The 24203-nt window shown below is 45.8% G+C and overlaps 1 protein-coding gene across 4 annotated transcripts in view; it reads right to left on the bottom strand.

Moving 5' to 3' along the window:
* Positions 1-24203, bottom strand: part of SPNS1 (SPNS lysolipid transporter 1, lysophospholipid) — a 132519-nt gene that overhangs the window by 102631 nt on the left and 5685 nt on the right. The window contains exon 2 of one of the 4 annotated variants that reach the window (XM_069243942.1): positions 1522-1653. The exons of the other annotated variants lie outside the window; for them this stretch is intronic. The gene's annotated coding sequence lies outside the window, so the exon portion shown is untranslated. The remainder of the gene's footprint in view (positions 1-1521; positions 1654-24203) is intronic. 4 annotated transcript variants of the gene reach the window in all.

Consider the following 24203-nt stretch of genomic DNA (forward strand, 5'->3'; position numbering starts at 1 on the left):
CCCCCTCCAACTGCACCTAAGAAGCTTTTCGTCTCCCGTGTTGACCTGTTTTAACCCACTGGCCCACCCTGTCTTATCCCTAAACATTCCCATTCCCGAGTCCACTCCTTCCTCGTCAAAGTCTCCACCAGTCAGCCCTTCCCATTCCTGTGCACCTTCCCTAGGGAGGAAGAAGTCCTGTGTTGCCCATGGTCCCTCTGCCACCCCCCGGTCCAGGCCCATTCTCCCTCCTTCCAAGGGCAAGCCCAAACCCTCTCCACCTCCTAAACCTAAGCCCAAGACCCCCCTTCACCACCCCCTGCCCCTGATCCCTGAGCTGCCTGGCTGCCCCATATATGCCCCTTCTCAGTGGAGTTTCCTTTGCCATCGTAGGAGTCAAGTGTAGCCTATATTTGCCCTTCCAGGACTTGTACATATAGACTGGCCTATGGCCTTGTTTGTATATTTATTTAAAATCCAGTTGAAGTAAATTTTAGTGCCCATCAGTCTTGTTGGCACGATACTGACCTGTTGTTCAGCGTTTCACTGTGGGATTGGGGTGTGCACAGGTGTGTGCATTGGTTGGCTTGTGTCTGGTAAGTACATCTTGTTATGGTATGTATGGCTTGGGATGGTGGGAGGGGTTGGGGGTGCGTTGCTAGGTGGGTGGGTGTGTAACTGTGCACTTTCCTCTCATGTGTACTAGGCTGCGGTGCTTACAGTTGTCGTCTTCGGTCACAGTCCTGGAGTAATATGGCAAGAAGAAGCACTAGGATTATTTCCAACTCTCGCTCTATGTTGGCATCGGCGTGTTCTGTGTGCCTCCGGTGAGTGTTTGCCTTTATATGGCTCGTTTCTGCCAAGCTTTGCGTGGCGGTGGTTCCCGCTCTGCAGCTGCTGGGGGTGTGGTGTTTCATTATCTGGTAGGGGAGTAGCGCCTTTCCACCGGGCTGAAGATGGCCTCCCCCGTTGTCGGCGGGACTACCAAAATGGCAGTGGGTGGGTGGCCCGCTGCCTCTTTCTCATGTGCTTCATAATTTGGCGGTCCGGACTGCCAGCCTGTTGGCGGTAGTTACTGCCAGCGGTGCTGTGTTTACCACCTTGTTCATAATGACCATCTTAATCTGCCTGTGCTTGGGCTCATCTACTGAGAGTCCAAACGTGCCAAGTGGTGCCAACTCCAGTCCCTGGGCCCTTGGAAGTGCAAGCTGGTGATCTGGAGGAGAAAATCCACGCACCGATTCCCAGAGCTGCTGTAAACAGCTGAAGAATCAACCTAATGCCTACCCTGCAGCTAGAGAATCGATGCAGCACCTGTCTCACAGCTACAGAATCGATGCAGCACCTGTTTCACCACAGTCCCATCAACACAGTGCATCTAGATTTTCCACGCATCGTCCCTGGGTGCCAATTTTTCATCAACTGTGCATTGCAGTAAGGAACCGAGGCCGCATGTCTGGAAATTGATACATCACCTTTCGTGCAAGGAAAGAATCGACACATCACCTCCCCTGCCAGTAAGGAACCAACAGATTGCCTCACCTGCAAGGAAAGAATCGATGCATCACATCCTCCGCCAACTTAAGGAACCGACGCATCGCTTCACTTTTTCAGCATCTCATCTCTCTGTGGCCCGCATCATCTTTGTTTCTGACGCATCCCTGGTACTTTGTGCTAAAGAGATAAATCAATTGATTCCTATGGATTAAAACTTGCTTAAACTTTTAAAAAGATATTTTGACTTTTGTATGTTGGACGTTTGTCGTTTTGGTCTTGTCTTACTCAGATAAATATTGCCTATTTTTCTAAACTGGTGTGAAGTCCTTTTGTAGTGTTTTCACTGTATTAGTGTGTGTGTACAAATACTTTACACATTGCCTCTGAGATAAGCCAGACTGCTTGTGCCAAACTACCAAGAGGGTGAGCAGGGTGTATCTTAGCTGTGTGGCTCCCTTACCATGACTAGAATGAGGGTCCCTACTTGGGCAGGGTGCAAACCACTGCCAACTAGAGACCCCATTTCTAACAAAAAACAATAAATTCCACATAGTCAAAACCTATTGACTTTGCAATGCTTGTTTAATTGCTGCCTCTACATCCCTAACTTCAAAGTATATATAAAAAAAAGGCTGAAATGCCTAATCTATTCTGAACCATGTTAATGGTAGCAGAGGGAAAGGTTGCTTCTGGGTGGAAAATGGCTGCAAAATGGGCCACCTATTTATCTACAGGAATCTCTACCTCTATTTTGGGGAGGCAAGAGTCTGAAAAATAAGGCCTATTTATTGTATCCAACAAAAGTCTATTAACTTTACAAGTGGCTGCTTTCTGTAAATCATCCCAGGATAATGCTTTAATCTCCCTTTTCCTTTCCTCTAGCTTTCGTTTATGTAACTGGTAATTTTAATTTGTGCTACCGGGCGGGATGAAGTTTGCAAAAGAGTTTTCAGTCGTTTATTGGCTGCCGGGCATTCGGCGTTAAAACCATCGAAATAAAGGTTTTTTTCTCTTTGGGATACGACCACAGCAAGGTTATCAGATATAGCTCTACATAAGCCCCCAAACCCTGGTTCTAGACACTGACCTGAAATATTTTCTGAAAGACAGATGGAGACTAAGGGTGGATGCTGAGAGACTAATTGTCATAATAAAAAATTCCGGATTTACCTACCCCATTTCATTTTTAAACCCTTTCCATTCAGGTAAATCTCACCACTTTGCTTATCTAGATTTGAAGACTTTAACTGAAGATTCAGAAATAGGACTAGTGGGATATGATCACACAAACAATTTGGTTTGACTATAAAATCCTGAATAAGGAAGGGATGCCGGATCATAAGACAAAGATAAAATCAACAGTACTTCCTGCATTACAGCCTGTAAAAGTAGGGAGTAGGTTTTCCTCATTGTTTCCCAAATCACTCACTGGGACAGGCGCATGCCTTAAGACGAGGCTATTCCTCCTCGAAATTCATTAATCTACAAACCCTCTAGTTCTAAATTACTTTGGCTTTATTCTACTATGAAACTTATGGAGGAATGCTTTGTTCCTGTATATAAGTAACTTTGCAGGAAAGTGTTTTCCTAAAAGATGCTCCTTACAGAATCTCAAAGTTTAATTCAAATCTTTTTCAGCCCTCAATTGTTAAAGGTATGTGTGGGCTACACTTCCAAAATTATCAGACTTCACCTCAGCAATTAAACTTGCACACTACCACTCTAAAGTCCGATTTTGATTAATTTCAATTAATATATAAATAAAATCTCTACCATATAAATAGAAGCAGGATCAATCAATGACAGATTGGAACTCATTTTAGAATATGACCATCACAGGCTAACTGTTTTTTGGTCTATTATTTTGTTTAAAACAAGCCACAATTTCCATTCTGGATTGATTATATAATCCTAGTTTTTAATCAAACCCCCCTTTCCCTTTTTCTGGATTTACTTCTTTGATAATAACTTGTCTTCACGCAACTTTAGAACGCACAATCTAGTTTCTGCATTAATACTCGGGATGAAAAAATCCTTATTAAAAATAAATGGAGAATTTTATATCTACTCTTTGTTGAGATCTGGCCACAGTTAAGAAATCAACAATACCCTCCAGTCCGCCATTTTATTTGGTGAAAAGCTTATTATCTTAACAATTGGGAGTGGTAAATTGGTTTTTAAATCTTGAACTACAGTATGCAAAAGCTGCAGATTACTACAACTTTCTATTGGGCAATTCTAAACCACCTTTCAATCTTGAGAGATATGTTTCTGTTGGTACTATCTAGAGGACATATTACCCCTATGAATTGAGACAACAGATTCAATCTGCCTAAACAAATTATTATTGCAATATACAAGTAGCTGGAGTAAAGAGAAAATCAAATTAAGACAGTACTGACATTTTGATTAACGCAGCTCGTCCAAGGACAGTTAGAAGAAGGGCTGACCACTGATGTATCACTGATCTCACTTTTTGTAAAACAGATATGTGGTTCAGCTCAAACAAATCTGGCAAGTCGGTTGTACAGTATAACCCCAAATGAGGCGGGGATCCATCACTGTGGACCCTGTCATACTTTGAGCGCGACTGCAACAAGTAACTATTTGTTAATCAAGTTTTAAATGGAATCTAAACCAGAAAGATCAGGAGTGTCCTATGTGAAGCTGATTCTTCCCCAACAATGCTGGTCTTTCAGAGAAATCGGCTGGTGGGCAATAACTGGAGAGGGGCAGGGGCAATAGGTGGCCAAGAGGTAAGGAAGAAATGGGACTGATATGAAGTAAGTCTTAGGAAATGAGAGGGGTATGTTATAGTGGAACTGAAAAGGGAGAGACAGACAGGAAATATGAAAGTTATGAGAAATGTAGACTTATGATAGAAAGGGTAGGAGGCAGTGTTGGGATTGGAGGGTTGACAAGAAGCCTGGCCAGTGATGAGTGAGTTGAACAATGATGCCAGATATGGCTGTGACGGGGGGGCAATGATGGGCATGACTGAGGTCAGTGCAATGAAAAGAAAAAAATAATGAATATTACCTTGCAATATTCACTATTTTTCATCCTACTCTCCATCGTCCGAGTCAAAACAGTTTGAGGTGCTCGCACGCCCAACATGTCTTAAAAACATAACTGTTTTGTTAATCCTTTTTGCTCTATCATCCACTCATTTGCTTGTTTGTTTCCAAATTAGAGCCAAGATGCCTTTTATGGTTTACATTTTCACTATATAAGTTTCCCATTCATTAATTACAACACAGAATAATTCCAGAGCCAATATAGTACAAAGTTGTAAGTAGTACCCATGCCCAACTACTGGGTATTATAAGGGGTAGACACTCCCAACACCTTCTGATAATAACCACTATCCAAACCAACCAATGTGATTACAGAGGGTGAGCAAAATATATGACTCAGACTAGGAACAGTAAGACCAAGACATAAGAAGATAATTGGTAAGTAATCCAGGTATTACCTGAAGATGCCATTAACAATAGGGTGCTGCTACACTCTGTATTTTATTAGAGATAATGTACATAGAAAAATATCTATCCGTAATTATAACAAACTGGATTGTAGAACAACTACACCAAAATATAGTTCATCCCTACCCACACCATGCAAGTTATACTGGAAGGCAAATATACGATAAGAAGCACAGCTATCATCTTTATGTATTTCAGAAAGAGGGACCCCATGGACGTCAGGCCATAATGTTGCTATACCCCGAATAGATCAAACCCTGAAAGCCTTTTGTATGGTATTTTCAGCCAAAAATAAAATAAATCAAAGGTAAGGCCAAGGTATAGAGTATGCATGCCTCTCACCATGCTATCAGAAGCAATAATTCTTTACTACACAATTATAATTACCCTCTGAGGCAAATAGATCTAAAGCCGAGGTTCCAAACTTCATTCAGTTTTTCTTAAGCATCCAAGGATTCATTGCTAAATATTGAGAAGGTGCAGAAATCTAAGCATGTCTGCTTGGTAATTGCACGGCTCTCTAATATGAACTGCATTTAAAGAAAGAGGGTTTTCTGCCCCTCACTGCACTTGAAACGCCAAAAGGGCCAGTGCTACGCCTTTCCCCAGGGCCAACGCTTGGCATGAGCATTAAGGGCAGCAGCCCAGGGCCCCATGCCTGCTCGGAACTAGGAGGCCTTGCACCTCCTTTTGAAAAACTTCAAAGTTATGAGGCTGAGGAGCAGCAGTGGTTCAGGGCTGTGATGCCCAAAGGAGGGGGCCTCCTCCTCTGGGCCTCTTATCCATGGGCTGAAAGGGCATCAGAAATCTAATCACTGCATCTGCATAATAACAGAGATTAGATGGCCCTTATGTGTGAAGTGAGTCCTGCCCTTGTGTAAATCAAAAGGAAAGTGTCTGTCAGGGCTTGCCGCAAAAGAAATAAAAATTTACCATTACCTAGGATGGAAGGAACATAATAAGGCATCATCAAAATTACAAAAATAATACAAAAACAACTCACACACACTTCTTTAACACACAGAAGCGTTTTACCTTGGTACATGGGATTATATCAGTCCATTGACATATATTTAGTAGAAGTGAGAGTTTCTTTTAACATGAACTTAGAAACATTGCAGGCCCTGCCCTGATGAAGATGTTATTAGTGAAACTAGGAGCAGGACCCCTAGAATTATGTGGCAAGAAAGTGCCAAATTAGATGGCTGGGTTTACTAATTTATGTGGTAAGAAAAGGCAAAATAGGTGGCAGATTGGGGCACATTTTGTGTTAGTACTACCTCATTGTTTTGTCATTCACCCAAATACAACAGTGACCAGATAACCTTTGCGAAGGATTTTCCACTGTGCAGCAACAAGTGTTGCTGTGTTTTTAGTAATGTTTAATCCGTTTGAGCTAGAAACATTTCTCTTATTAAAAAAAGCAACAGATTATGGAGCAGATGGCTTATGCTGCAAGTGCGCCAAATCCATAATTATGTGGAAAACGTAGCAACCGTAAAATTGAATAGTTCCAGTGGCACTGTATAAGAGGGATGTCAGGGTTAATATGTACCCTGTGTGTGAGCTACTTTCTTATTAAGCATGCAGCAAAATTGAAGTGTTGTACAACACACACCCTGACTGCACATACTTGAAAGTTTTCTGATGTCTGATAATGAACAAAAATAGAGGTTGGTGAAATAAAGCATTTGCCTAGGATCAGACAATTTGGTCAAGTAGGGAAGCTGGGATTGATCCTACATTTTCCAGTTTCTCACTGTGGAATTCAGCCACTACATGGGTATCTCTTTATGACATTAAAGCTTAACCCTTCATCTTTAATACTTGGAAGATGGGACTACAGTCTGGGTGACAGGCGGGTCCACATTTTATTTTTGGCAGTTTTACATAGCACAAAATGTTGGACATGGACATAAGAGAACTTCAAAACAGACACAGACTACAGTAATATTTTTCCAGCACAGAGATTTGCTTGGATTCACAGGATGCCTAGCAGCAGAGACTGAAGCCTTGCCTCCTTTGATGCAGGGTGGGCAGCTGTACGCACCTGGCCACATCGCCTCCTGTGAAAGTCTGGCTCATTTTGGACTCAAGTTATAAGAGCATCTTGGACTCTGCAGAGCCAGGCCTCTGGCTTGAGTTTTCAGTTGCTTACCTACCAATAATAGCATGCACAAGAGAGTAATGTTAGGAGGGGCAGAATTCCTACAAAAATGTAAAAATAATATTTGGAGAGTGTGAAGGTGGAAGGGGAGAGATGGATGCAAAGGAAAAGAACAGCTGAAATAAAGTAAGAGGCTAGGGGAGAAGCATAGTGAAGGACAGCAAATGAAGAGACGATTTGGATTAAGATGCAAAACCAGCAATAAGAGGCAGGGGAAAGGCAACAATTGATGTAAAAGAGGCAGAACCAGCAAAAACTCTGAGACAAGAGAAGGTGAGAGCATTGAGGGGAAGATAGATGCAAGAGTGGCAGAATCAAAGAGAGAATGTAATATGCTTGTGGAAAGATACGTGGATTTAAGAGGGTCAGAATCAGCAAGAGTAGGTAGGAGGTTGGGAAACAGATGAGGTGAAAAGTAGAGCATGGAGGAGTGTGGTGGATGTGAGTGGGCAGATTCAGCAAAAAAGTAAGAGGCTGGAGAAGAGGTAAAAAAAAATCTTTATTTTCCTGAAAAATGTAAAAAAAAAAAAAAAAAAAAGTCTTAGTTTTGAGAGGGACGTGTTATCTTTCGCTGAGGGCTGTGATCTTGAACCATCCTCAATATGTCTGCTAAATTTGAGCCTGCTCTCTGTCTACTCTATTGCTCCTCTTGGCCATTCTATTAAATCTCACTCCCACTTCGACCCTTTCCTGCAGATGTTCTGACCGGAGAGCTAGAGATTATAGCTTCTGCCATCAGCTCCGTTTGCAATATCTTGCTTGCCTAACATACGTTCCTACCAATGTAAAAACTAAACAAACTGCTGGTGTTTTTCTGTTCAAAAAGCTGGCTCAAAACTTCTCAATGTTGTCTGAAATTTCTTTGCTAAATTTTTCTCAAATGTCCCACAATATTTTTCTGTAAAATGAAAAAAGATGGAATACATTGTGAGATCTTTTCTTTAAGTCAGGTGAAATAGGTGATTAATTGGCAGCATCTATGGTGCATACCGTTGTTTACAAATGCTGTTTCAGAACTAAAGACTATTTCATTTGAAATGTTTAAGTGTTATTCCTTTTGGAAACTTACCTCTCCAACATCGGCAATAGCAAGCAGTCAAACCTCACTCCAAGATGTGATAACCATATTGAAAGTAAAATATGTAAGTCATATTGATCATACTAGACTAGCACCTTATTTAGCCAGCCTACCTATGTCTTTTAAAAGGGACTGATTTAGAGCAGTTGGCAACAGAATTAACCAACAAAAAATGTGTTCTGTGGCTAATAGTCCCCCAGTACCAAACAAATATGTAACAATATCTGTGTGTGCAAAGTGTCCTGTAACTTGATAATGGACAGCTGTCACCCTGCAAGACGTAAGTGCTGTGAGGCACAAAGAAGGGGCTATATTCAAATAGGAAAGGAGAGAATCCACAGTTGACTGATGGGCCTATGACCAGGCCACTTGGTGAGATGTTTTTATTAATGTGTATAAACTCCTTGCTTGGGCTGGCTTGGCCGCTTGTGCAAAACACAAAAGGATGCAACAGCCTTAAGGTTGGTGTCAACAGTCAGTCTGACTGTGCTCACAGAGACACCTGGCTCACTGTCATTTGCAGAATGTTAACGGGCCAGCCTGGGCAAGCATAGTATGAAGTGCGCCTCTTCCCACAACAAATCTCAAACCTCAAGGAGTGACAGCGAGGCCTGGGGAAGTGACTGCTTATTAGGAACACAGTTAGAATTGGCCTCTTGTGGGAGGTAATGGGCAGAAGGAGCAGTGTACAGGAGAAGGGGGCTGTGTGGGGGAAGAGACTAGCTGAGAAGCGAGAGGGCATTACATAGAATACATCATTGCACACTGAGTGACCTTCCAAACAACAAGCCTATGCAAGTAGGTAGCCAGTAGGTTCAGGAACAGAGATATGTCATTGGAGGCTGGAAGACCAAAATTGTTTGGTTAGCTTCCTGGGGAGTGACTGAATAGACTTGTGGATAATGAAAATTGTCTTGCATTTAATTATCTCTTTAACCAAGATGCCATTGATTTACCGGAGGGCAGGCACACTTTTGTCATTACTTCTAAGGCTAAATTTGAGTTGCGTGGCATAGTTCTGTCCCTCTGGATTTGGCAAGTGTCTTTTCAGATATTACAGACATATGACTTGATTCTTTTTAAACTATACGTTGCTGGTATTACTGTAGTGTTAGTCTGCAAGTCACACACCACCTCCCCCAGCCTACCTATTTCACATTACTACATTTCCTTTACATTCAGCTGTAAACCGTATAAAATCTTTTTAGTAGGCCCTTTCTGTTCTGTTGCTTTACTGTATCTCTTTAGTGACCGTCTCCGACTATAGCTTTGGCAGTCTTTTTGTTCCAACTATTTCCCTCTAAGCCATCCATTGTGTATATCTCTAAGTTATTTCAGTTCTTTAAATCTTTTAAAAATGGAGTCTGGAAGTAATTGCTATTTTTCAGTGCTCTGTGAGCAGGTGTGGGCCAGCCTTTGGTGGTTCTGCCTGCCAATATGTTAGCCACCCCACCGGTGTAAGACATTTCTGTTGTCTCCACTTCTTATATTCTGTTTGCTGCAGTTCTTGCAGGTACTTACTTCCCTAGCATAAAGGGGGCTCGTGAGTCGCTTGTAGTCCTGCTGTATAGTTCTGGGACAATCTGACTTGAAATTTTAATCATGCCCTAATCTGGAAACAATTAGTGAATATTGTAGCTTTTTAGTGAAATCCACACTAGGTAGGTAGTTTCATGCAAACCTGCTTAAACAATTCCAGAACATTAGCATTCAGTTGATGTCCCTTCCTATGATGTCACTTCCTGTGATGTCATATCTGGCAGGGGCCTCAAATGTTTCTATTCTGCCCGGGGCCCCACAAAACCTAGGACCAACCCTGCTTTTCCCGATTGACATAATCAACTATATTGTCTGAGTGAACCAATACCACTTATTCCGCTAATCAATTGGCATAAGTAAGTGAGGGCTTGAAGAAATGTAACTAGTTCCTTCTAGATAGAAGTTTGCCATCTCTGCACCACTTTCAGTTTGCTTCAACTGAGTGTGAATCCAAAGTTGCTCCCGACCGAGCATATGTGAGCACCTGCAAAAGAGGGAGCATTGTCGTTATTCCTCTCCCTTGCAGCGGCACTCGTAGGCTCTCAAGCACTGCATTGGGAACAATAAACAAGCATTGGCAGAGCCAAGAGGTCTTGGCAACCCAAGAGCTATTTTGGGTGTCAATGTCTTTTAGCAAGGTATTATGGAGTGGAGTGGATGTATGTGGTGTGGAGCTGAAATATGTCCAGTGTAAATATGTGGCATGATGCGGAGTGGAATTATGTTGAGTGTCAATGTTGCATGGCGTGCATTTATGTGAAGTGGCATTGGTGTGAAGTGGCACATAGTGGAAATGAATTATGTGGAAAGATGTTGAATTATATTGTGTAGATTGCAATTAGGGGGTGTGAAATTTTGTGGGTTGGAGTGTAATTGTTTGTTGTGTTGGGTTATGTGTAGTGAAATTATGTGTCATGGCGAGTAATGGAATTTTGTGGATAGTAGTTATGTTGTATTAAGTGAAGTAGAATGATGTCCAGTGGTATGGAGTGTCGTGGAGTAGCACGTATTTAGTGGAATTATGTGGCGTGGTGTTGAATTGTGTGGCATGATGTGGAATTCTGTGGTGTGGTTTAGATGGATGTGGTGTATAGTGCAATTTTATGTTTTGGAGTGGAATTACGAGGTGTTGAATGGAATTGTGTAGAGTTGAATTCTGTGGCGCTGAGTGAAATTATGTGGAATGGTGTGGAGTGTACTTATGTGGTGGGCTACTAAGTGGCGAGGAGTGGATTTATGTGGCGTGTTATTATGTGGTATGGAGCAGAGTGCAATTATGTTACATGTTGTGGAATTGAACCTTGTGGTGTGGCGCTGTGTGGAACTGTGTGCCGTTGTGTGGAGTTATGTGGAGTGTAAGCATGTGTCAGTCTGGAGTTGAACTTTGTGGAGTGTAATTAAGTGGTATGGAGTTGAGTGGATATATGTGGAGTGTAATTATGTAGCCTTAAGTGTAACTGTATAGGTTGGAGTGGAATTATGTGGAGTGGAATTATCTGGAGTTGAACTGTTTTGTGTGGAGTGTAATAGAATGGTGTATGGAGTGGTATTATGTGAAGTGGAATTATGTGGCATGGAGTGGAATGATGTGGAGATGAAATGTGTGGTGTGGAATAACGAGATGTTGAAACGTGTTGGGTGTGGTGGAATTATGTGGTGTTGATTTGTGTGTTGTGTAATTGTGGGACAATTGTGTGGCATTGCGTTGAATTATGTGGTGCCAAAAGCTTGTTGTCTTCATAGGCCAGCTGAGAGCGGGGCGCAGTCTGCATCAGTTGGCTGTATTGACCAGTGATTTCTGAGGGCCTTAGACTGCTGTTGACTTATATGTTGGACCAGAGCTACCAACTTTGGAACTGGGGAACCAAGTTCGAGTCCCCCAGCTTCAGATCAACATTCTGTGATTCTGCGAAGCTCACTGTCTAAACGAAATTAATATAATCTTGTGTAATGTAGCCGGTGAAACCTGGCAGCCACCACACTGACCCATGCAGTGCAGATGTGGCCTTCCTTTGTGGCACACAGTGGATGAGGGCTGGATTCCAGTGCAGCCTCCTTTTTTGGCATGAGTTACAGAATGGGCAATGATGATGTCTCCACCTTTTCTTTTTTTTTTTTTTAATATATATCTTTTATTGCATTTAGTGTATTTTTAAAACATGTCAATGATAATGATATTACTATAGCAAATCCCCAACGGTGTTCTTGAACCCACCCCCCATTTTGCACATAGTTCGTCGTATAATGTTCCTGAGGTGACAATTCTCCATAGATAAGCAGTGACTCACAAACACGCAACATTCTGTGTTGTAGGCATGGAGGTCTGCTCAGATTCGGAGTCCGAGGTTGTAGTGTCATCCTCTGACATGGGAGCATCCAGGGACCTCATGTTCTCCAATATTGAGTCCCATTGCGTGGCATTGTCTCTAGGTCTTTGTCCCTGTAGAGCCTCTTTCAGTAGTACTGTTCCCTCGATTTCCGCCCACTTCTCCAATGCGTTTTGCCATCTATTCACTTGGGGGCTCATTGAGTCCTTTCAGTGCGAGGTTATTTCTCTTCTAGCTAGAACCAGAGCTAGGTTGATGAACCTGTTGGATATTTTGTGAGCTGAAGGAGGAAAGTCCCCCAATATTGCCACTATTGGGGATGGAGATAATGTCCTTTCAGTGCTGGAGGAAAATTTCCTGAAGATTTCTATCCAGTATGAACCGAGTTGAGGGCAACTCCATAGCATATGTACAAGTCCTGCTGCTGATTCAGCGCATCGGGGGCAACCAGAGTTATTTGCACTGTATATTTCAGTTATCATTTGCGGGGTTAAGTAGGCTCTGTGGTAGATTGTAGGAGGCTGGCCTGGCTTGTAGTGGGTACCAGAGGTACTTACACCTTGTGCCAGGTCCAGTTATCCCTTATTAGTGTAGAAGAGGTGTTTCTAGCAGCTTAGGCTGATAGAAGGTAGCTATGTCAAAGCAGCTTAGGCTGAACTAGGAGACATGTAAAGCTCCTACTATACCACTGGTGTCATATGCACAATATCATAAGAAAACACAATACACAGAATTACTAAAAATAAAGGTACTTTATTTTTATGACAATAGGCCAAAAGTATATCATTGAGTACCCTCAGTATGAGGATAAGTTATATACACAAGATATATGTACACAAACCAAATTATGCAGGTAATAGCAAGAAAAGTAATGCAAGCAATGTAGAATTACAGTAGATTGCAATAGGAGAACATAGGTATAGGGGCAACACAAACCATATACTCCAAAAGTGGAATGTGAACCACGAATGGACTCCAAACCTATGTGAGCTTGTAGAGGGTCGCTGGGACTGTAAGAAAACAGTGAGGGTTAGAAAAATAGCCCACCCCAAGACCCTGAAAAGTAGGTATAAAGTGCACCTACTGCCCCCAGAAAGCACAGAAGTCGTGATAGGGGGTTTCTGCAGGAAGAACAAACACCAGCAATGCAACAACAGTGGATTTCCAGACCTGAGTACCTGAAAGACAAGGGGACCAAGTCCAAGAGTCGCGACAATGTCGAGAGTGGGCAGGAGCCCAGGAAATGCCAGCTGAGGCTGCAAGGAAGCTGCCACCGGATGGAAGAAGATTGGAGTTCTGCAAGAAAGAAGAGAGCTAGGGACTTCTCCTTTGGAAGGCGGATGTCCCACGTCGCGATGAAGCTTGCAGACGTGTCCCCACGCCGACAGACCGCAAACAAGCCTTGCTAGCTGCAAGGGTCGCGGTAGAGGTTTTTGGGTACTGCTGTGGCCCAGGAGGGACCAGGATGTTGCCACTTGGAGAAGGAGACAGAGGGGGCGCCCAGCAACTCAGGGAGCCCTCGCAGAAGCAGGCAGCACCCGCTGAAGTACCTGAACAGGCACTTGAAAGAAGAGTGAACCGGAGTCCACGCGAAGTCACAAAAGGGAGCCCCACGACGCCGGAGGACAACTCAGAAGGTTGTGCACTACAGGAAGGAGTGTCGGGGACCCAGGCTTGGCTGTGCACAAAGGAAATCCTGGAAGAGTGCACAGGAGCCGAAGCAGCTGCAAATCACACTGTACTCAGCAATGCAGTCTAGCGTGAGGAGGCAAGGACTTACCTCCACCAAACTTGGACTGAAGAGTCACTGGACTGTGGGAGTCTCTTGGACAGAGTTGCTGAGTTCCAGGGACCACGCTCGTCGTGCTGAGGGGACCCAGAGGACCGGTGATGCAGTCTTTTGTTGCCTGTGGTTGCAGGGGGAAGATTCCGTCGTCCCACGGGAGATTTCTTCAGAGCTCCTGGTGCCGAAAGGAGGCAGGCTACCCCCAGAGCATGCACCACCTGGAAACAGTAGAGAAAGCCGGCAGGATGAGGCGATACAAGGTTGCTAGTAGTTGTCTTGCTACTTTGTTGCGGTTTTGCAGGCGTCCTGAGTAGTCAGCGGTCGATCCTTTGGCAGAAGGTGAAGAGGGAGATGCAGAGGAACTCTGATGAGCTCTTGCATTCGTTATCTAAAGAATTCCCCAAAGCAGAGACCCTAAATAGCCAGAAAAGGAGGTTTGGCTACCAAGGAAGAAGGATTGGCTACCAAGAGAGATAAGAGCCTATCAGAAGGAGCCTCTGACGTCACCTGCTGCACTGGCCACTCAGAGCAGTCCAGTGTGCCCCCAGCACCACTAAATCCAAGATGGCAGAGGTCTGGGACACACTGGAGGAGCTCTGGGCACCTCCCCTGGGAGGTGCAGGTCAGGGGAGTGGTCACTCCCCTTTCCTTTGTCCAGGTACGCGCCAGAGCAGGGTTGGGGGATCCCTGAACCGGTGTAGACTGGCTTATGCAGAGATGGGCACCATTTGTGCCCATCAAAGCATTTCCAGAGGATGGGGAGGCTACTCCTCCCCAGCCCTGACACCTATTTACAAAGGGAGAGGGTGTTACACCCTCTCTCAGAGGAAATCCTTTGTTCTGCCTTCCTGGGCCAGGGCTGCCTGGACCCCAGGAGGGCAGAAACCTGTCTGAGGGGTTGGCAGCAGCTGCAGTGGAGACCCCGGAAAGGCAGTTTGGCAGTACCCGGGTACTATGCTAGAGACCCGGGGGATCATGGAATTGTCCCCCCAATGTCAGAATGGCATAGGGGTGACAATTCCGTGATCTTAGACATGTTACATGGCCATGTTCGGAGTTACCATTGTGAAGCTATACATAGGTAGTGACCTATGTACAATGCACACGTGTAATGGTGTCCCCGCACTCAAAGGCTGGGGAATTTGCCCTGAACGATGTGGGGGCACCTTGGCTAGTGCCAGGGAGCCCACACACTAAGTAACATTGCACCCAACCTTCACCAGGTGAAGGTTAGACATATAGGTGACTTATAAGTTACTTAAGTGCAGTGGTAAATGGCTGTGAAATAATGTGGATGTTATTTCACGCAGGCTGCACTGGCAGGCCTGTGTAAGAATTGTCAGAGCTCCCTATGGGTGGCAAAAGAAATGCTGCAGCCCATAGAGATCTCCTGGAACCCCAATACCCTGGGTACCTCAGTACCATATACTAGGGAATTATATGGGTGTACCAGTATGCCAATGTGAATTGGTAAATTTAGTCACTAGCCTGTTAGTGACAAATTTGGAAAGCAGAGAGAGCATAACCACTGAGGTTCTGGTTAGCAGAGCCTCAGTGAGACAGTTAGGCGTCACACAGGGGACACATACAGGGCACAGACTAAAACAACATATATACAGTGAAATATGGGGGTAACATGCCAAGCAAGATGGTACTTTCCTACATAGATATATAAATGTATTAGTTTAAACCTTGCGTTTCTAGACACTGAGTAAATGTGGGAGGGGATCCTAACCCACTCTGATTCGTCAATGGTGGTGTCTAACTCTGTCTGCCACTTGGTTTTGAGTTCACATAGGGGTAAGTGTAGGAAAGCACCATCTTGCCTGGCATGTTACCCCCATATTTCACTGTATATATGTTATTTTAGTGTATGTGTCACTGGGACCCTGCCAGCCAGGGCCGAAGTGCTCATAAGTGTGCCCTGTATGTGTTCCCTGTGTGATGACTAACTGTCTCACTGAGGCTCTGCTAACCAGAACCTCAGTGGTTATGCTCTCTCTGCTTTCTAAATTGTCACTAACAGGCTTGTGACCAATTTCACCAATTCACATTGGCATACTGGAACACCCTTATAATTCCCTAGTATATGGTACTGAGGTACCCAGGGTATTGGGGTTCCAGGAGATCCCTATGGGCTGCAGCATTTCTTATGCCACCCATAGGGAGCTCTGACAATTCTTACACTGGCCTGCCACTGCAGCCTGAGTGAAATAACGTCCACGTTATTTCACAGCCATTTACCACTGCACTTAAGTAACTTATAAGTCACCTATATGTCTAACCTTCACCTGGTGAAGGTTGGGTGCTAAGTTACTTAGTGTGTGGGCACCCTGGCACTAGCCAAGGTGCGCCCACATCATTCAGGGCAAATTCCCCGGACTTTGTGAGTGCGGGGACACCATTACACGAGTGCACTATACATAGGTCACTACCTATGTATAGAGTCACAATGGTACCTCCGAACATGGCCATGTAACATGTCTAAGATCATGGAATTGTCACCCCAATGCCATTCTGGCATTGGGGAGACAATTCCATGATCCCCCAAGTCTCTAGCACAGACTTGGGTATTGCCAAACTGCCTTTCCCGGGGTTTCACTACAGCTGCTGCTGCTGCCAACCCCTCAGACAGGTTTCTGCCCTCCTGGGATCCAGCCAGGCCTGGCCCAGGAAGGCAGAACAAAGGACTTCCTCAGAGAGAGGGTGTTACGCCCTCTCCCTTTGGAAAAAGGTGTCAGGGCTGGGGAGGAGTAGCCTCCCCCAGCCTCTGGAAATGCTTTGATGGGCACAGATGGTGCCCATCTCTGCATAAGCCAGTCTACACTGGTTCAGGGATCCCCCAGCCCTGCTCTGGCGCGAAACTGGACAAAGGAAAGGGGAGTGACCACTCCCCTGACCTGCACCTCCCAGGGGAGGTGCCCAGAGCTCCTCCAGTGTGCTCCAGACCTCTGCCATCTTGAAAACAGAGGTGATGCTGGCACACTGGACTGCTCTGAGTGGCCAGTACCAGCAGGTGACGTCAGAGACTCTTTCTGATAGGCTCTTACCTGTGTTGCTAGCCTATCCTCCTTCCTAGGTAGCCAAACCTCCTATTCTGGCTAATTAGGGTCTCTGCTTTGGGGGATTCTTTAGATACCGAATGCAAGAGCTCACCAGAGTTCCTCTGCATCTCTCTCTTCACCTTCTACCAAAGGATCGACCGCTGACTGCTCGGGACGCCTGCAAAACCGCAACAAAGTAGCAAAGACAACTACTGCAACCTTGTATCGCTGATCCTGCCGCTTTCTCGCCTGTTTCCTGGTGGTGCATGCTCTGGGGGTAGCCTGCCTCCTTTCGGCACCAGGAGCTCTGAAGAAATCTCCCGTGGGGCGACGGAATCTTCCCCCTGCAACCGCAGGCAACAAAAGACTGCATCACCGGTCCTCTGGGTCCCCTCTCAGCACGACAAGCGTGGTCCCTGGAACTCAGCAACTCTGTCCAAGTGACTCCCACAGTCCAGTGACTCTTCAGTCCAAGTTTGGTGGAGGTAAGTCCTTGCCTCCCCACGCTAGACTGCATTGCTGGGTACCGCGTGATTTGCAGCTGCTCCGGCTCCTGTGCACTCTTCCAGGATTTCCTTCGTGCACAGCCAAGCCTGGGTCCCCGACACTCTAACCTGCAATGCACAACCTTCTGAGTTGTCCTCCGGCGTCATGGAACTCCCTTTTGTGTCTTCAGGTGAGCTCCGGTCCACTCCTCTTCCAAGGGCCTGTTCCGGTACTTCTGCGGGTGCTGTCTGCTTCTGTGAGGGCTCCCTGACTTGCTGGGCGCCCCCTCTGTCTCCTCATCCAAGTGGCGACATCCTGGTCCCTCCTGGGCCACAGCAGCATCCAAAAACCCTAACCGCTACCCTTGCAGCTAGCAAGGCTTGTTTGCGGTCTTTCTGCGTGGGAACACCTCTGCAAGCTTCTTCACGACGTGGCACATCCATCCTCCAAAGGGGAAGTTTCTAGCCCTCTTCGTTCTTGCAGAATCCACAGCTTCTACCATCCGGTGGCAGCTTCTTTGCACCCTCAGCTGGCATTTCCTGGGCATCTCCCCACTCTCGACTTTGTTGCGACTCTTGGACTTGGTCCCCTTGTTCCACAGGTACTCTCGTCCGGAAATCCACTTTGGTTGCTTTGCTGGTGTTGGTCTTCCTTGCAGAATTCCCCGATCACGTTTTCTGTGCTCTCTGGGGAATATAGGTGCACTTTACACCTACTTTTCAGGGTGTTGGGGTGGGCTATTTTTCTAACCCTCACTGTTTTCTTACAGTCCCAGCGACCCTCTACAAGTTCACATAGGTTTGGGGTCCATTCGTGGTTCGCATTCCAGTTTTGGAGTATATGGTTTGTGTTGCCCCTGTACCTATGTGCTCCTATTGCAATCTACTGTAACTTTACATTACTTCCTTTTGCTATTACTGCATATTTTTGGTGTTGTGTACATATATCTTGTGTATATTTGGCATCCTCATACTGAGGGTACTCACTGAGATACTTTTGGCATATTGTCATAAAAATAAAGTACCTTTATTTTTAGTATATCTGTGTATTGTGTTTTCTTATGATATTGTGCATATGACACCAGAGGTATAGTAGGAGCTTTGCATGTCTCCTAGTTCAGCCTAAGCTGCTCTGCTATAGCTACCTTCTATCAGCCTAAGCTGCTAGAAACGCCTCTTCTACACTAATAAGGGATAACTGGACCTGGTACAGAGTGTAAGTACCCCTTGGTACCCACTACAAGCCAGGCCAGCCTCCTACAGTAAGCATGTGCTGTTCTGTAAGGATTTATATATTCCTGATATCACCCCCTTCTGCTCCCCTATTGAGCAGAGAAGGCTACAGCCTTCGTGGGTTGGCGGGTCAAGTGATCCCGTTCCCCATGTCTTTTGAAGGATTCTGGTTATTGCGCTATAGGTAAGGAACAATGTAGACGGGAGAGCGAACTGATATTGTAATTCTACATATGTACGAAGCTTCCCGTTGCTATATAGATCTCCCAGTTTTATAATGTTATGCGTCACTAATTTACTAGTGCCCATTAGCATTTGGTCTACTGTAATATGTTTCAGGCAGGTTAGGAGGGGCCTCTGGTGCGTATGGAGTCTTTGTGCCGGTGCGTTTTAGGTATTGCTCCCAACAATATCTCGTTGATTCCCGCTCTAATGGTAATTGTTGTTTAGGCTTTTTGGGGTTCAGTAATATACTCAGGATTTTTTCAAGTGGGCAATTCAGGGGGATCTGTAATTCCTTTGCAACTGGGTGTTCATTAATTCATTTTGCAAGCCATTGTAGTTGCCCTGCCCAGTAGTATATCTCTAGATCTGGGGCAGCCAAGCCTCCCTCTGTGGTGGGTCTCTGGAGGGTGTGTACTGCGATTCGGTGCCAACTCGATCCCCATATAAAACTCACGGTCATGGATTCTATGCCTCTGGACACTGCTTTCGGGATTAAGAGAGGGATAGTGGAGAAGTAGTAAAGTAGTCTAGGCAACACTATCATTTTGAGCAAGGCAATTCTTCCAGAGACCGTTAGGGGTATCGTATCCCAGAAGTGCATACTAGCCCTGATCCCTCTGAGTACTCCATGTATATTCCCTTCCAGCAGGTCTTCCATTTTGTGGTATATGTTAACCCCTAAATATTTAAATGTGTTCGGGGACCAGGGCAGACCTCTAGTGTCAATAGGTTCCGTGGCGCCTTTGAGCACTGGAAAAAAGGATGATTTTCTCCAGTTGATTTGGAGTCCGGAGGCTACTCCGTAGCTCTCCAACATGTCCATTGCTCCTGGTAGGTCTACTTCCAGGTTCCTGAGGAAAAGTAGCATGTCATCTTCATAGAGGGCGATATGATGTGTCCAATTATTAATTGAGATACCTTCAAAGAACCTCCCGGATCCGGCCATTTGAGCAAGTGGTTCCACTACTACAGCGAAAAGAAGGGGTGATAATGGACAGCCCTGTCTGGTACCTCTGCCAACTGGGAAAGGGTCTGATATGGTGCTACCTGTTCGCACTCTCGCGGTGGGATTGGTGTATAGTAGTTTTGTCCAACGTACGAATCCCTCTCCAAGTCCTATCTTTAGCATGACCTGCTCTAGGTAGTCCCACCTCAGGCTGTCAAAGGCTTTCTCAATGTCCACTGATATAATCGCCTCTTGTGACACTGCTAGGGGTATGGAGTGGAGCACTGACACCAGGTGTCTAATATTTTGGGCCGTGCTGCGCTGTGGGATAAAACCCGACTGGTCTTGGTGAATCGGTGAGGACATATGAGGTAAGAGTCTATTAGCCAATACCAGGCTTAATATTTTGTAATCTAAGTTAAGCATGGACAATGGCCGGTAAGAGCGAACATCAGTAGAAGGTCTATCGGGTTTTAGTAGGGGTATCATTGTGGCTTTCTTAGTTGACTGAGGTAAGGTATTATTGTTCCATGCTTCTGCGTACATTGTGCAAAGCTTTGGAGCCTACAGGTCTTGGTATAGGAGATAGAACTCCATTCCGGGAGCGGACGTACTCCCAACTTTGCCCCTTGCCATGCTTTGGATTGCAGTTTTGATTTCTGCGATTGAAATAGGCGTCGCCAGGGCCGTGGCTTCCTCGGCTCCCAGTTTGGGGAGGGCGAGATCCTCCAACTCTTGTATCTGGGAGTAACTTATTGTTTCGGTGGGGGGTGCATATAATGTTGAATAGTATTTAGAAAAGCTAGCATTTATCTCCCTTTGACCATATACCCTATTACCTGGGGTTTCCTCAATTTCAACTATAATTGTTTGTTGTTTAGGAGGCCTAGCAAGCCAGGCTAGCAGGGCGCCTGCCTTATCCCCTTCCGCATGTTGTTTGCTTAAATACTGCTTATAATCGAAGCAAGACAATCTAGTATTCGCTTCCGTTATCTTGGCTCTGGTTTCGTTCAGCAGGGGGGTCAAGTCGGGATGTGTAGGGTGCCTACGCTCGATGTCCCTAAGAGAGTCCTCAAGCCTCCTGAGCTCGGTTTCCATTGATTTCCGAACTCCAATATTCTCACTGATACAAATGCCCCTGGTTACTATTTTGAATATTTCCCACTTGAGGGACCTAGAGGACGCTGTCCCTGCGTTTTGTTTAAAATATTCGACAATGTTTGTATGTAAGAGGTGTTTAAATGCTTCGTCTTCGAGTGTTTCCGCCCTTAGGCGCCACGTTGGAATCTTTGACCTCTCCCTACTCCAGGTCAGCGAAATTATCAGGGGGTTATGGTCTGATATAGTGCGGCTAAGGTATTCGGCTGTTATCACATCGTTTTGTATTTCAGGGGATACTAGAAAAGTGTCACGCCTAACATGCAAATCGTGTACTGTTGAGTAATATGAGTAATCCCTGTTGTGTGGGTTGAGTTGCCTCCAGCAGTCTTTTAGTTGCCAATGTTGTTGCCAATCTATAAATGATTTGGCGGTTTTTAGGGTTTGGGATTGTGATTGGGGTGGATGTGACCTATCCAGGTTGATGTTGGCTATACAATTAAAGTCACCACCAATTATTTTTGGGGCTGTGAGGAGTGGGCCTATCTCACAGGATAACTTGTCAAAAAATGTCCCTTGATCTTGGTTCAGTGCATATATACCACTGATGGTTACCTCCTTTCCCTCTAGTCTCCTGATGACTACTACATATCTCCCTTCCTTGTCTATGGTCTTGTGTAGTGCTTGGAAGGGCACCCCAGGGCGGATCCACAGTAGCACTCCCCTTGCAAATGCTGAATAATTAGTGGCAAATATTTGGCCCCTCCATCTTTTTTTTAGAGCGTTAACTTCTTGCTCTTACTGCTCAGGGTTTCCTGCAGTAGAGCTGTGCATCCCCCTGCGTTTGAGATGGCTCTATACTTTGTACCGCTTGGAAATATTATTTAAGCCTCTAATATTCCATGGTATTATTTTATATTTTGTGGACATGATCTAGGGTTTTTATTTTTTTGTGGTGGCTAGGATGGGTATGCATGTTGAGGAGTTTGGTTTTATGTTTAAATGACGAGGTTCGAGGTCGAGAATGGTCTACTTCATTAAGGACAAGTGAACAGGTTACCCCCTTTACTGAATTAACTAACTCAACTCCCAACTCTCACTCCCCAGGACCGGTGACCAGAACTTTCCCCGTCCAAACCATTATAACTTTTCTTATTTAGTGTCCTATAGGTGGGTGGCATGCCAGAGACCGAGAGCCTGTGCTCCGGACCGCTCCCGGGACCCAGCAAAATTGTATCCGCAGCTCATGAAGTTTTACTTAAGATGTGTCATTGTCAGCTGTTTTGGAGATTTTTTCATCTGTTAACTATTATGAGTTAACTATGTTCGTATCAATACTCACAGTCTATTCGGCCCGCTCAGTGAGGGGTCAAATAATTTCTTACGCTGTTCTCTGAGTCACTTTCGGTAGACTGATGAGGGTGACTTGTGATGATATTGAGGAGCCTCCACAACTTGATTCAGGATATGAGATAGTACCAGAGGTCTGAGATAGGGGGCAAACTCCTCCACTCAGTGCTGCTGCAGCGTCCACGGCATCCCGCATTTCTTGGAGAGTTTGGTGCCCTGGGGGTGTGGCTTCTGTAACTCGTTTGGTAGATCTGCTGCGTTTCCTGCTAGGCGTGTGGGGGGCGCTGGGGCGGAGGGCTAGCTTGGTTATATTCAGGGATTCCAGCCATTCCCCTACCAGTAGCGGTGATAAAAAGAAATGCATTTTGCCGTTGTACTCCACTCTGAGTTTGGCCGGGAAGAGCATTGCGTACTTTATGCCATTCTCGCGTAGGATGCGCTTAGGTTCATTGAAGGAGGCCCTTTGCGCTTGTGTTCCTTTAGTGAAATCCGGAAAGATCATGACTCGCTGGTTATTTAACGTAATTTCACCTTGTAGGTGTGATTGCGATAGTATGTAATCTCTGTCCTTATAGTGTAACAGTTTCGCCACTATTGGTCGTGGCCTGGTTCCGGGGGGAGGAGGTCTGCTGGGTACCCTGTGGGCTCTCACTATCGCAAAAAATGACGAGAGGCCCTCGGGGGCCACTGTTTCTCTGAGCCAGTTTTCCAGGAAAGATTCCATATTGGCTGCCGAGGATTCCGCCCCTTCTGGTACCCCAACTAGTCTAAGGTTACTCCTACGGGCGCGGTTTTCAGCATCTTCCGTTCTGGTTTCTAGGGTTTTGATCCAGTTGTGAGTTCCGTAAGTTCAGTGGAGGAAGATTTCTGCATTGATGTCACTAGGGCGAGAGTCTTTTCGTTCGTTCCCACTCTCTCTGTTCGTTTACGGTGGTCGTCCCACAATAATGAGAAATCCACGGTTAGGTTATCTATTTTTTGTTCAAGTGCTTCGCGGGATTTCCTGATGGCTTGGAGGACCGTGTCCAGTGTTGTCTCCTGTTGTGTCGAACTGTCCCGGGAATTTGAATTTGGGGATTGACCATGCAGTTTGGTGGTTGTGGCGTCATCTTGGTTCTGCTCCTCGCGCTTTTTGGGTTTACCCATTGTTGGGCCAGTTATGTAATCAGGTAGGGAAATGATCTTGCCCGATGAGTTCAGGGGTTCTGTCCTGAAATTTCCGCCTGGTGAATCTTCCTGTTGCCCCCAAAGTTCACCGCCATTCACCAGGGTCGCAGGGGTTTTATTACTGTGAGGGGGGACCAGGTCTCTTCTCTCCTTCTGTTTCTTTTGGGCGTCGGTCAGGTGTCCTGTAGTCCAGGGCGGGCGGGGGAAGGGCCAGGGTCTAGAGTGCTTTTATGTCACTTGTGGAAGTGTCCACCGCTGGGTAATTAGTGTGTGGTGCACTCGTTCCTCCCTCCTCCTCAACGGAGATAATATTCCTCAGGGTGATTCTCCCCTGAGGGGTGTGCATGGGGAGCCCCGACCAAGAGCTCGAGTGTGCCCAGTTCGCGTTTCCCCAGTGCTTGCTTCATTGGGGAGCCTCCTACGCCACCCACAGTTCCTCAGAACCTCGGAGCCACGGGATCGGCCGTGTCTCTCCAGCTGCGATCGGGTGGGTCGTCCCCCCCCCCCCTCTCCCGCCCGCATCGCTACGCCGCTCGTCGCTTGCCCGCTCTTCCACTCGCCGGCCTCTTCCGGGGCTAACAGTGGGCCCGCCGCTTTTGGGGGGTAACTTTGGAGGGCAGGGGTAAAGTTTCCGCAGTTGCGGGTGTCCGTTCTTCCTGCTCCTCTGCACCACTTCAACCGAGCCGGCATTCGGGCACGGCCGCCATCTTAGTTCTCGACGGTTGCGGAAAGAACACGCCGATTTCTCCCAAATCACCGGTCAAATTTTGTCGCCGCCTCTTTAGTCAGGCAGCTTT

The sequence above is a fragment of the Pleurodeles waltl genome, chromosome 7 (genome assembly GCF_031143425.1).
Source record: "Pleurodeles waltl isolate 20211129_DDA chromosome 7, aPleWal1.hap1.20221129, whole genome shotgun sequence".
NCBI lineage: Eukaryota > Metazoa > Chordata > Amphibia > Caudata > Salamandridae > Pleurodeles > Pleurodeles waltl.